The sequence below is a fragment of the Mytilus trossulus genome, unplaced genomic scaffold (genome assembly GCF_036588685.1).
Source record: "Mytilus trossulus isolate FHL-02 unplaced genomic scaffold, PNRI_Mtr1.1.1.hap1 h1tg000085l___fragment_1__unscaffolded, whole genome shotgun sequence".
Lineage (NCBI taxonomy): Eukaryota > Metazoa > Mollusca > Bivalvia > Mytilida > Mytilidae > Mytilus > Mytilus trossulus.
Genome location: NW_026963295.1, coordinates 2,089,782 through 2,101,395, shown reverse-complemented (window position 1 = coordinate 2,101,395; position 11,614 = coordinate 2,089,782).

The window sequence follows — 11,614 nt, the reverse complement described above, 5'->3', positions numbered from 1 at the left end:
TCCATACACTTAGAAATATTTAGTTCGTGAATAGACATTACAGTAATCAACAAATTCATTATCATAGTATGCCAATATCAATCAAATTCTTAATTTTCATTTAACATAAAAATTAAGCATAAAAGAATTGCTGTGGTTTTCCAGATGGTCAAATATTTGTATTATATTAGGTTATAGAGAACAGCGACATTCATCCAACACCCCCTCCTAAAGTGACATTCATTCCCTTTTACCTCCTCCTAAAAAAATTCCAAAATACAATTAAATTAGTTCAAACGATAATGCTTCTCTTAAATCAAACTTCGAACTTGAAATATTTTAAACATAGCTTGTACGTTTAGTCACATACACTTTGGCTACAACGAAAGTGGTCACCATAATGGACTTTTTGCTCTATAATATTATGAATTAGTCCATATATTATATATACGAGGTTTACAAGAGTTCAAGTATAATGAATAAATATTGCTGTGTTCTTGTTATTCTACATTGTATAGATTTATAGAGAGAGGTTTAACAACCCTGGATTTTGCAAATATCCGAAGGCAGGAACCTGTAGACTTTGTTAGTCTTGTATTTTGTTTAAATTTTGATTGATTTTAATTTCGGAGTTTAGTATGAGGTCCATTTTTTTTAACTAATACAAAATTAGGTTTAGAGATCAGGTCAAGCCCGCCTTTTAATGCGAGATCTTTCTCACTTAGATTTCAATCCAATTGGTACCTGTGATATTTTTTCTGCTCTTTGCGTGAATTTTGGTTTCAATGACCTATTACCTTTTTCCATTCTCAATTCAACTAATATTTTAATAGAAAAATAAATGTGTATAACTGTAGGTTTCTTTTTACTAAAATAAACTACATATTGCATTTACAAATCGTTATTTTCTTTTTGATATAATACTTAACTTGATATAATTAATACTACTATGATTTTCATCATTATAATAGAGCTATCTTTAAGCAAATCATTTTCGGTGTACGCAATATATTCATGTATCGACGTGTATTGCTGCCATTTGACAGAAATACCCGGAGGAATCCTTTGATCATGTTTTTTTTTAAATGTGTTTGTCTAATTACCTACATGTATATATGGTGAATGGCGTAGTCGTGTGTCTGTTTGAAAATTTTAAACACAAAATATGTTTTTTCATTTATATATTTTATGCTATCTAAAGCATCCTCCCGATTCCGTGCAAAACGAAGACTTATAAATCATAAGATAAGTAAACTTATATTTCATCACGGTCTGTTTCTCAAAGTCCGGTATATTCTCGCTTATAGTAAAACTCAACACAATAGCAACCCCCGTTCAAACAAAATAATCGAGATACTCAGGAATAAAAACGCCTTGCACAGAAATCAGTAAACCGTCGACCTTAGGCACAATAACCGTCAACACCCGACAAATGCGAAAAGTGGCAAAAAAAAACCCAAAACAATCAACACTAAAAACTGCAAATTGTAGGAATATACCTAGTGGAAACTAACGCTACAAAGACATAAACAAACCAGTTGCATATCTCTTCGTGACAATTACATATTTTGATAGTTTAATGACAGTAACTAGTCTACTTGTAATATCTGAGTTGAAACCGATTTGCAGTCAAAATACGGAAGGCCATAAACAGAAAATTACAATAATTCAAATACGTTTCCTTAACAAATGTCTAAACAGTGTTATATTCCTATTTGAGGACTTGGGTGTTTACAACTATGACTTGATACAAACCAGAAATAGAACAGAAACATTACTATACATAGTAATTTTAATATATAGACATGAACAACTCAATAAGCGACAACAAATGCTATTTATGCAAGTGTGACCGATAACACATGTAAGGAAATGATTTACACAAGGAAAGTCGATAGACAGTTACTTATATTTGTTAATAATAATATGTCTCTGCAATAACCGTGGCGGCCATATTTTTGGATATTCGGAATATAAGAAAATAGTCTTTTAGAAACTAGAATTATGGTATAAACTTACTAATACAAAGTTTACCTCACACACATTTTACAATTTCTTGTTGCACTACTAAGTTTATAGAGCCCTACAGGTATTCAGTTTGAAACATATCCTTGACTTCATCTGTTTGAGTAACGTTCTTAATGATTTGAAAATTTTAAGTCAAGTGTTGAATTTAAAACTGAAAGTTTTCTTGAAGAAAAAATGAATTAAAAATTCCCCATTTCCATTCTCAATTTTATGTTTCGATTATCACGGATTAACTTTATTTAATCAAATCTATGCCTGATTTAATATGCTTATCTACTGAAACGATCTATCCTCAAATGGTAGTCATTGATTGTGTGGTAAAATATACTCCTTCATTGATGCACCATTCAATAATTCAGGATACAAACCCATCGAATAGTGAATCAAGAAGCAATAAAACATAATGTATTGAGTTATTTTGTAGTCATGATTTATAAATAAATTAAGAAGAGGTGGAAGATCTCCGTTCGAAAGAAAATAAAACAATGTTGAAGGTAAGCAACTAGAGGTCATCATTTGATCATTGGCTATCAGGAAAAAAAACAAAATCGCATAGGATGCTTTCAAGGCACCCGAAATGGAAAAAATGTAAATGAAATTAAAGGTCCTGTTTTATGTAAACACTACGAAACAAAAAAAACCCAAATAGGATAAATAGAAATCCACAGGTACTGGTCAACTAAATGGTTTTGACGTTTGACAGGCATACACAAATTTGTGTATGACATTAAATAGTCATTCATTTTTTTTCTATAGAAAAGGGTGTTGTTCCATTTCACATTCATTGTTGAAAGTGTGTTCTGCTTTCCTTGATACGAAAATATTCAAAGAAATTGTTTTGACAAAACCATACTGATAAACAATCATATAGAAGTTTTGATTTTTGTTTTAACTTTTGCAAACTCGTTGTTCTAAAACTTTCAGATAAAAATAAACAAGCAAAGAAAAATCAACATGTCCAAAGAAATTTACGCTACAACAAACTCGATGCTCTTGTAGAGACCAATGATCTTTTATCTCTGAAAATACTTACAACAAATCTGGTTTATACTTTAAATCTTGAAAAGTGTATAATATTATCCCTAGTATCTTAAACCAAGCAAACACGTTATAGGTTGCATTGGATAGGACGACCCATGATTGTCGTTCAAATGGGGATCTCATACAAATGAAGGTTAATTTTGATAGAGTTATACCATTTGTATTACAGTAATGTAAGTTATATTTTAAACATGACATTTGGCATACATATGAAAAATCAGAGCTACTGGATTAGTGTTATTATAAACTGTTGACATGTCAAATCTTATCTTAAAATAAGTTTATTCGATTCTCTTAATATTCCCTCCCTTTTATGTGTTTATGTCAATATTGTGGAGTCATTTATTGAACCATAGTCTCCATGCACGCCTATAGAATATATATTATTCGTTGAAACGTGGTTATGCTGAAGTCTTCATACTATGATATTATTACGTAAGTACTTCTGTATTGGCCTGAGGCGAAGCCGAAGGCCAATACAGCTGGCCAAGGACCAATAACAAGGCCAATACAGATATACACGTAATAGTATCTTTTTTAATTAACTACAGTGTTACACTTTTTTTTTTTTCATTTCACAAGAGATAAATATTTTTACCTGGAGGTGAACTATCCAAATCTCAGTTTCTTTTTATAAGATGCAATATATATAATGATCTGCTTGCTATTTGCAGGTCAGCATTTTCTCATCTGATGATTTTTCTACCCTTTCCAATCACTATAAAGTGTTACAATTTTAATTTAGACACAGCACATAAATAGTAATTGGAAAGGTACTGCGTCTCATGTATTTATATGCAGAAATAAACTGAATATATTTAAAAAAAAAATGTACAGGGGTGGATCCAGCCATTTTAAAATGGGGTTCCCAATCCAGGACAAAAGGGTGAAAGGGGTTTCCAACTATATGTCCCTATTCAAATGCATTGATCGGCCAAAAAAGGGGGGTTCCAACCCTGGATTCGCCAATGATGTAGGAGTTGATATTGATACCACTATCCATAAGCCAAATTACCAAAGGACAGAGATTTTCATAATTACAGAATGCCTTGTTCGGGTTTAAAAATAAATGACAGATAACAAAAAAAGAAAGAGCGAAAGTAAACAGGTCCGAGGTCGTCAAGAAATGAACTTTGTGTCTATTGGTGATAGTCTACTCGTTCCCCAAATCGAAATAGTTCTATCGTCTGCTTTAAAAACATTTTGTAAATGAATATGACCATCTTTAGCCTGAAATGTATGGCATATTGACATTTTCAGCATGTTTAAGATGACTAAATGACAACTGCGTTTTAAAAAAAAACTGTTTACTTTCATTTTCTGTTTTTCATGACTTTCGATGTAAAAACTAGAGACGTTCCGAAATCCTGCACGGGAGTCAACTCGGCCAATATAGAATAACTCGGCCAATACAGAAAAAAATCTATATTGGCCGAGTTATTCTGTATTGGCCGAGTTTACACCTTATATTACATAGACAGTTTTCATCATATTAAGTCCAATAACAGTGTAGTTAATTAATAAAATGCTATACAATATCTATTATTTGTTGAAAGTTAATTTTGTGGTTCACCTACACCAACAAAATCAACGAAATTTGGTAATCATCGAATAATAATGAATTAACAGTATTGTTGAACAGATTTAGTTCATCAGTAATTTTACCAGTATCGACATATTAATTAAGATAGAATGCCAATATTAATCAAGTTCGTAATTTTCACTCAACACCAAAATATAGCTTTACATTTGCTCTTGATATGAAATAATATTTAATAATTTTTATTAAACTAATTGAATAATGTAGGGAAAAGAGTCATCCATCCACTTCCACCGCCTCCTTAAAAAAATCAATTTGCAACAAAGATCAGTACTATGTTGTATGATTGCCAATGAGACAACTGTCCACAAGAGACCATAATGACACAGATATTAACAACTATAGGTCAACGTACGGCCATCAACAATGAACAAAGCCTTAATATGCTAATATTAGATCGAAAGCAGAAGTATAGTCAACATATCTTCAGTCGCCTGAATTGTGGATACAGAGATGGTGGTTGTCATAATGCAACGCCTACTAACTGATACACATTATTTTTTAAAGGTTAACGTACTTTACAAGTCAATTAAAATACGTGTGGATACTGTTAATAAAATGTCCTACATTGAAAATCTTTTGATCGTTTAAAAGCGTTTATTCTTTGTTTGAAGATAGTGAACGCTGCTTTTAGTGTATGAGGTCACAGTTTGACGCACAACATATGGGATAAGCCAGCTTAAGCTTCCTTCAGAGCGTTTAGTGTGCGTATTTTATGACGGTGTAGATCCAAGTATGACAAATGCTGTATTTCAAAAATTCAGTGCAGGTTTGATTATTTATTCTGTTGCACTTCTTTAATAAAGATGTCTAAAAAATAGTGATAATTTTTTTTTTAATTTTGTGCATGTAAATGATGTAAATATCTTACTGCGCTCTCAATTTATTTGTTCACATATAAATCATGACAGTTTTCGAACTTGAGTCGAATATTTTTAAGTAACTTATCAACATGCACGGATTGAAATATATTTAATTGCATCGAATAATAAGTACATATAAACATAAATGAAGGGGAGACTTGACTTATTGATATCGGAGAGTACACAGATACATTGGTACACCCACTTGTGTGTGAATATGCCCTAGTTCTTACCAACATTGTACCAAGTATAGCTAAATAGTCAGTCATATGGAGATCGACATGCTTATAAGGCAATTCACTTAGAAGGAAAAAAAAATAACAACTACAATGAGGATAGATTTGCGATTTTAAGCATTGGCCGGCAACATGTCTAGAGGAGTAGAACGTGAAATATAATTCCACTGTCCCTCAAGTTTAAATGGTTGCGCACAAGACTATCTCGTCTCATAACAAACTCTACAATCACAGAAACGAATCCAAAATATAGTAATTTAATATTCATATATAAAATGACTAATAGTTGTGCTCTCTGTTTTTTTATATACTTTTGAACTACTACAACACTGAGTTTTTGAGTTCAAATCCCGCTCGTGTGGATGCACTCAACTCAAATTTTAAATGACTAGGAATGTTAGTTTTCCTATCGAAGGTCTGCGGTTTTCTCCATAAATACTACAATTAGGAATTCCAAGTGTTTTTTTTTGTTAAAAATAACAGAGTTAACAGTAACACGTGACTATTTCTGTTTTTATTGGTGGGGGAAGACGGAGAATATCCCTCCACCAATAAAAACTGGCCGCCACGAAATAGTCACTAGTTACTGTTAACTCTGTTATTTTTAAACAAAAGTGAGCAATTGTAATAATTGCGCAGCTTACGTCCAATATAAACGGGACGAATTTCGCAACTGTGTTCCGTACGGGCTCTCTTTGGTGAAATTCTGCTTGTTACTTGTTCTTTCGATATACATGGCTTTGTGTTTAAGTCTCAAATGTCAACGAAGCTGACTTAAGGCTTGTTACTCAGTGTTGTATACCATACGACGACCTATACCTGTTGACTTACATGTCATTTTGTCTCTAGTGGAGAGTTGACTCATTTGCAATTATACTATGATTTTCATATTAATTGTTACATTACTAAAACATAAACAGGCAATATAAAGATCATACACTTGTTTTAAAAATATTTATAATAAATATCCAAATATTTTGTAAAAATCTGATCCAGCCTAATTGAATTCTATAAAACTTGGTATCTATACTTCTATTTCAATCGTCGTGCTTTTTATAAATGTTAAACAGATATGAATTAATTCGTGAAATGATAATATGCGTACCGATAAAGTTTAAAAGTTAGTGTTGCTGTTCAATACATGCGCTGTTATGCTGGAGACTTACAATCAGTTTGATATTCATTCAACTAGTTTAGGATTGTATATCTGTACTAATATGATTTCAAATAAAAGAAGATGTTGGTTAAAGATCAATGAAAAAACACAACCTAAGTTGCCAAAGTCTACGTCTTTTTGTTGGGATGGCTGTCTCATTTGCAATGATATCATACCACATCCATGTTTCTATCAACGACATTGGGAGTTGAACATATTTTTAATAAACCTGTAAGTTTTCAAAGACAGTATGTTGACCTCTAAATGTCATATCGGTTATTTGTTACGTTTGGTTTCTGTTGTCTCTTGACGTGCACTCATCTTTTTTAATGCAGAATTTATGTTTTGTTATTGCAATGTGCATTTCAAAAGTACTTTTAATGGACCTGTTTACCCTGCGACTTTGTTTTAATTACACATTAATTGGACTTTGTGCTCTTTTATATTATGAATCAATGCATGTACATACGAGGTTCGTAAGAGTTCAAATATGAGGAATACATTATTGCTGTGTGTTTGTTAATTCTGCATGGGATACAAGTGTAGTGGGAGGATTGAGATCTCTCAAAATAAGTTTAACCCTGCCGCATTTTTAAACCTTTGTATTACGTGTCTGTATTTTTGATTGAGGTTCATTTAAAAGTTAAGAAGTTTGTTATAACGTCAATTATCTCTGAACTAGTACTAGTACTTATTATTGTTAGTCGGTCAATTGAAAACTTACTACTAGTGCGATATTTTCTCTGTCTTTCAAACCCATTGGTAGCTTTGAGCTGTTTTCTACTCTTTGGTCGGATTTTTGTTTATTTGACAATTTACCCGTTTCCATTTACCATTTTATTTTAACGAAACAAATGAAGTGGCACAAAACTGATCGTAAGGTTCACAAAATTCGAGACTGTGCGAACCGATTCTTATTCATATCATGGCATCAGCTATAAAATATAATATACATGGACATTAAATATCGAAGGTTACAATTCAATGTCTTTCGCCGAGCTTATTTCAGGTGTTTGATAGATGAACTGAAATTGTAATTTATAGCCTCAGGGTATTTAAGACATTTATCAATTTACTTATGTCTGCTACATTTTGTTTGAAATAATTTCAAAATCACATGACATTTAAAAGATATGAGTGATAAAGTAAGACTACGAAAAGCAAGGTTGGAATAATTTACGTCTACGGACGGAATGCATATATAATTTCTAATCCATAAAAAAACATAACATTGAATTGTCTCATTAATAGATTTCTGATTTATTTTTGTTAAATAGCGATAACAACACAGTAACCAAATGAATCCAATACGGAAAAGAACTATGATCGATATTATTTCATTGTTATACGCACATAATCTGTTTGTTGTATCGAACATTTGAACATATAACTGAGAACTTAAGTATAGGATCTCCAACAAAGGTCAATACGATCTAAAGTTATCAATTGAAACGACAATACATGGTACATTGCGATAACTGCAAAATATGTTAATACCTTAACCAATAATCTGGACTTATTTAACTGATATTTGAAAATCAAACGTTAGGTAGAAATTTGTTGCAGAAAAAGATAGATGTCTTTTTATCAAACAAATATCTGTGTTAGTAATGTAAATATAGCAACATTCGACCTGTAATTACACTTAATAGCATCAATTTCAAGCTTACATATAATTCATACTTAATATACTTATGGAATTACAAATCAGACTAGTGTCCTAAACGGTGACCTATAATTGCTAATGTTTGTGTCATTTTGGTCTTTTGTGGATAGTTGTCTCATTGGCAATCATACCACATCTTCTTTTTTATAAATAATTTATTACTTGTACGTTTAAAACAAACATTTGTATCATAATACATGAGGTATCAAGGGATCTTAATTCGATTTTTGTTTCATGTCTTGTACATTTGTATTGATAATAAGCTAATGAAATGTAATCCACAAAGCTGCAAACGTCTCCAAATAACGTATTAACAAGAGTATTTATGCAAAAACAACATTAACAGATTAGGTAGATTAATATACAGTAGTGTCGTACTTATTAACCATACTATAATAATGTTTTCATATATGCAAATTATATAGCATTTGTTGAAATGAACCGAACAATGTCAATAAGACAAACATGATAAACGAATCCTGTTTTTATCTACGTGTTACCTTTCATTCAATGTGACTTTTATTATTAACCTTATTCTACCTCTTTAAGTACATGTAATTTGAACTAATATGAGATAGGTGTTACATGTACCTGTAATAGAAGATGAAGTTCGTGAACGTAATACTGTAATTTTATTATATTAGTTCATGCATTGTCATAAGGATTAGATAACTCCAAGAAACTAAGTGAATATAATTAGAATTAAATGATATATATTATATCTGATGAATGTAAGTTGCATTTTTGAAGACAGTAAACCGCAAGTTTGAGATTTTAGATCTTCCAGAAAAAGATGTTATTTGATTGAATTTACTTATTCACTTTAAAGACTCGAAAAATGTGTCCTGTGTTATTATCTTAAGATTTCTGACAAGAATAATATATGAATTATATAATAGCGGAAAACCTACCTCATTCATCTATTCTATATTTTCAATATTCGCTTGACTTAGAATGAAATTATTTGGACAACATGCATCTTTGTAAATTTAACAAGATACCATCGGCAAATAACAGCCACACAAACTTTAAAACTATCTTCAAAATTGATATAACACTACAAAAAATTACTGGTTATTGAACCTGTTAAACTACAATGGAAACATCGAGCAATGCAAAATTCAAAAACAAACGTAGGCGATGACATGACGTAACAAAAAAACCAACATTTAAACAAAACACAGTTGCAATGTTTTTGTCATACCATTACAAACAGACAGACAAACCAGCAAACCACCTAAAGATAAAAAACTAAGACAAATCAACCCTCTATATTAGAACATGTCAAACTGCAATGGAAGCATCAAAAAGTGCAACTAAGCAACTCAGCACATGACACGAAACAACAAACAATATCATAAACAAAACACAGTTTGTCATAGTTATAACATATGTTGACAAATAAATAAATATAATAAGAAGATATAAATGTGTGACATGCCTAAGGAACATTTTGAATTCAAAATACGGAAGATCGTAAAAAGTTATTTTCAATATTTCAAATATATTTCCTCAACAAACGTCTAAGCATTTTATTATAGTTCCTGGTTTACTATGTTTACATCTAATGAATGACTTAATGAGTATTAGAAAAAAGATTCCAAACAAACAAATACTAATGCAATTTACAAACACGAAACACCTTACTTATAGAATGCTTTAATAAATATACAAAACTTCTAGGTTAAAATCTTTGTATTTGGCATAAAAGAGGGGAAGGGTTCGGTAAAACCTCCTCAGTTTCTCAGCTTTATTCAAAAATTTAAATAAATTCTGACTCTGACCTTATATTGTATATGTACGAATTGTAAAACATGCAACAAATTTGATCCTGCAACAAGTTGTGTTTATTTCCTAAATTAAGTAGCACAGCTCACTAATGTTCAATGTCAGTTTCATCATGGAACACTTTTTCTACAGTTAGGGTTTCATTAACGGATGAAAGTAAGTTTGAAATTTGTGTAACAATGCAAATAACTACAAATGTTTAACTTTAAAAAATATTTTATTTTCTGACTTTGATGTTGGTTTAATATCAATTAAAAAAAACCAAAGGTTGTATAAATACATGGAGATTTGCTGTTGAATGGTTATCTCATTTGCAATCATAACACATGTATGTTCCATATAAATGACATTGAAAGTTGGACACAGTTCGAAGATACCTGTACATGTTCAAAGACTGTATGTTGACCTCTAAATGTCATGTTGGTATTATGTGACGTTAAGTCACTGTTGCCTTTTGATGTGCACTCATCTTTTTTTTGTGTAAAAATTATATTTTGTTATTGCAATGTGCATATAAAAGTACTCTTTATGAACCTATATACCTTGTGACTTTATTTTAGTTACACATACATGTAACATGGACTAGATGCTCTTTGCATATTATGAATCAATACATGTATATACGAGGTTTATAAGAGTATTACGAAAACATAGGGATAACGAAACAGTAACCTAACAAATCAAATACATAAAAGAAGTATGTAGATATCTAGATGTAGGAAGATGTGGTGTTAGTGTCAATGAGACAACTATCCATCCAAATAACAATAAAAAAAAGAAAACCATTATAGGTCGATGTACGGCCTTCAACACGGAGCCTTAGCTCACACCAAACAACAAACTATAAAGGGCCCCAAAAATAGGACTCTAGTATGAGTGCCAATGATACAACTATCCATCCAAGTATATGTGTCCATATATCAATGTATTACGCTCAGACTCGTTTGCTCGTATCAAACATTTTGAAGATATAACTAAGACCCTAATTATAGGACCTCACATAAGGGTTAACACGTCCAAATGTTCTTTTGTGAAACGATACTCCATGTATGTTGTGATAGTTCAACATACATTAATCCTTTAATTATCATTTGGACTTACGTAAATGATATTTAAAAATGAAACGCAAGATGGAAATTTGTTGGAGAAAAAAACAGATGTCCTATGTCATGCAAATATTTGTAATAGTTATGTAAATATATCAATATTTGGCTGTGCATATGATAACAGTTATTAGCATCATTTAATTATGCATGG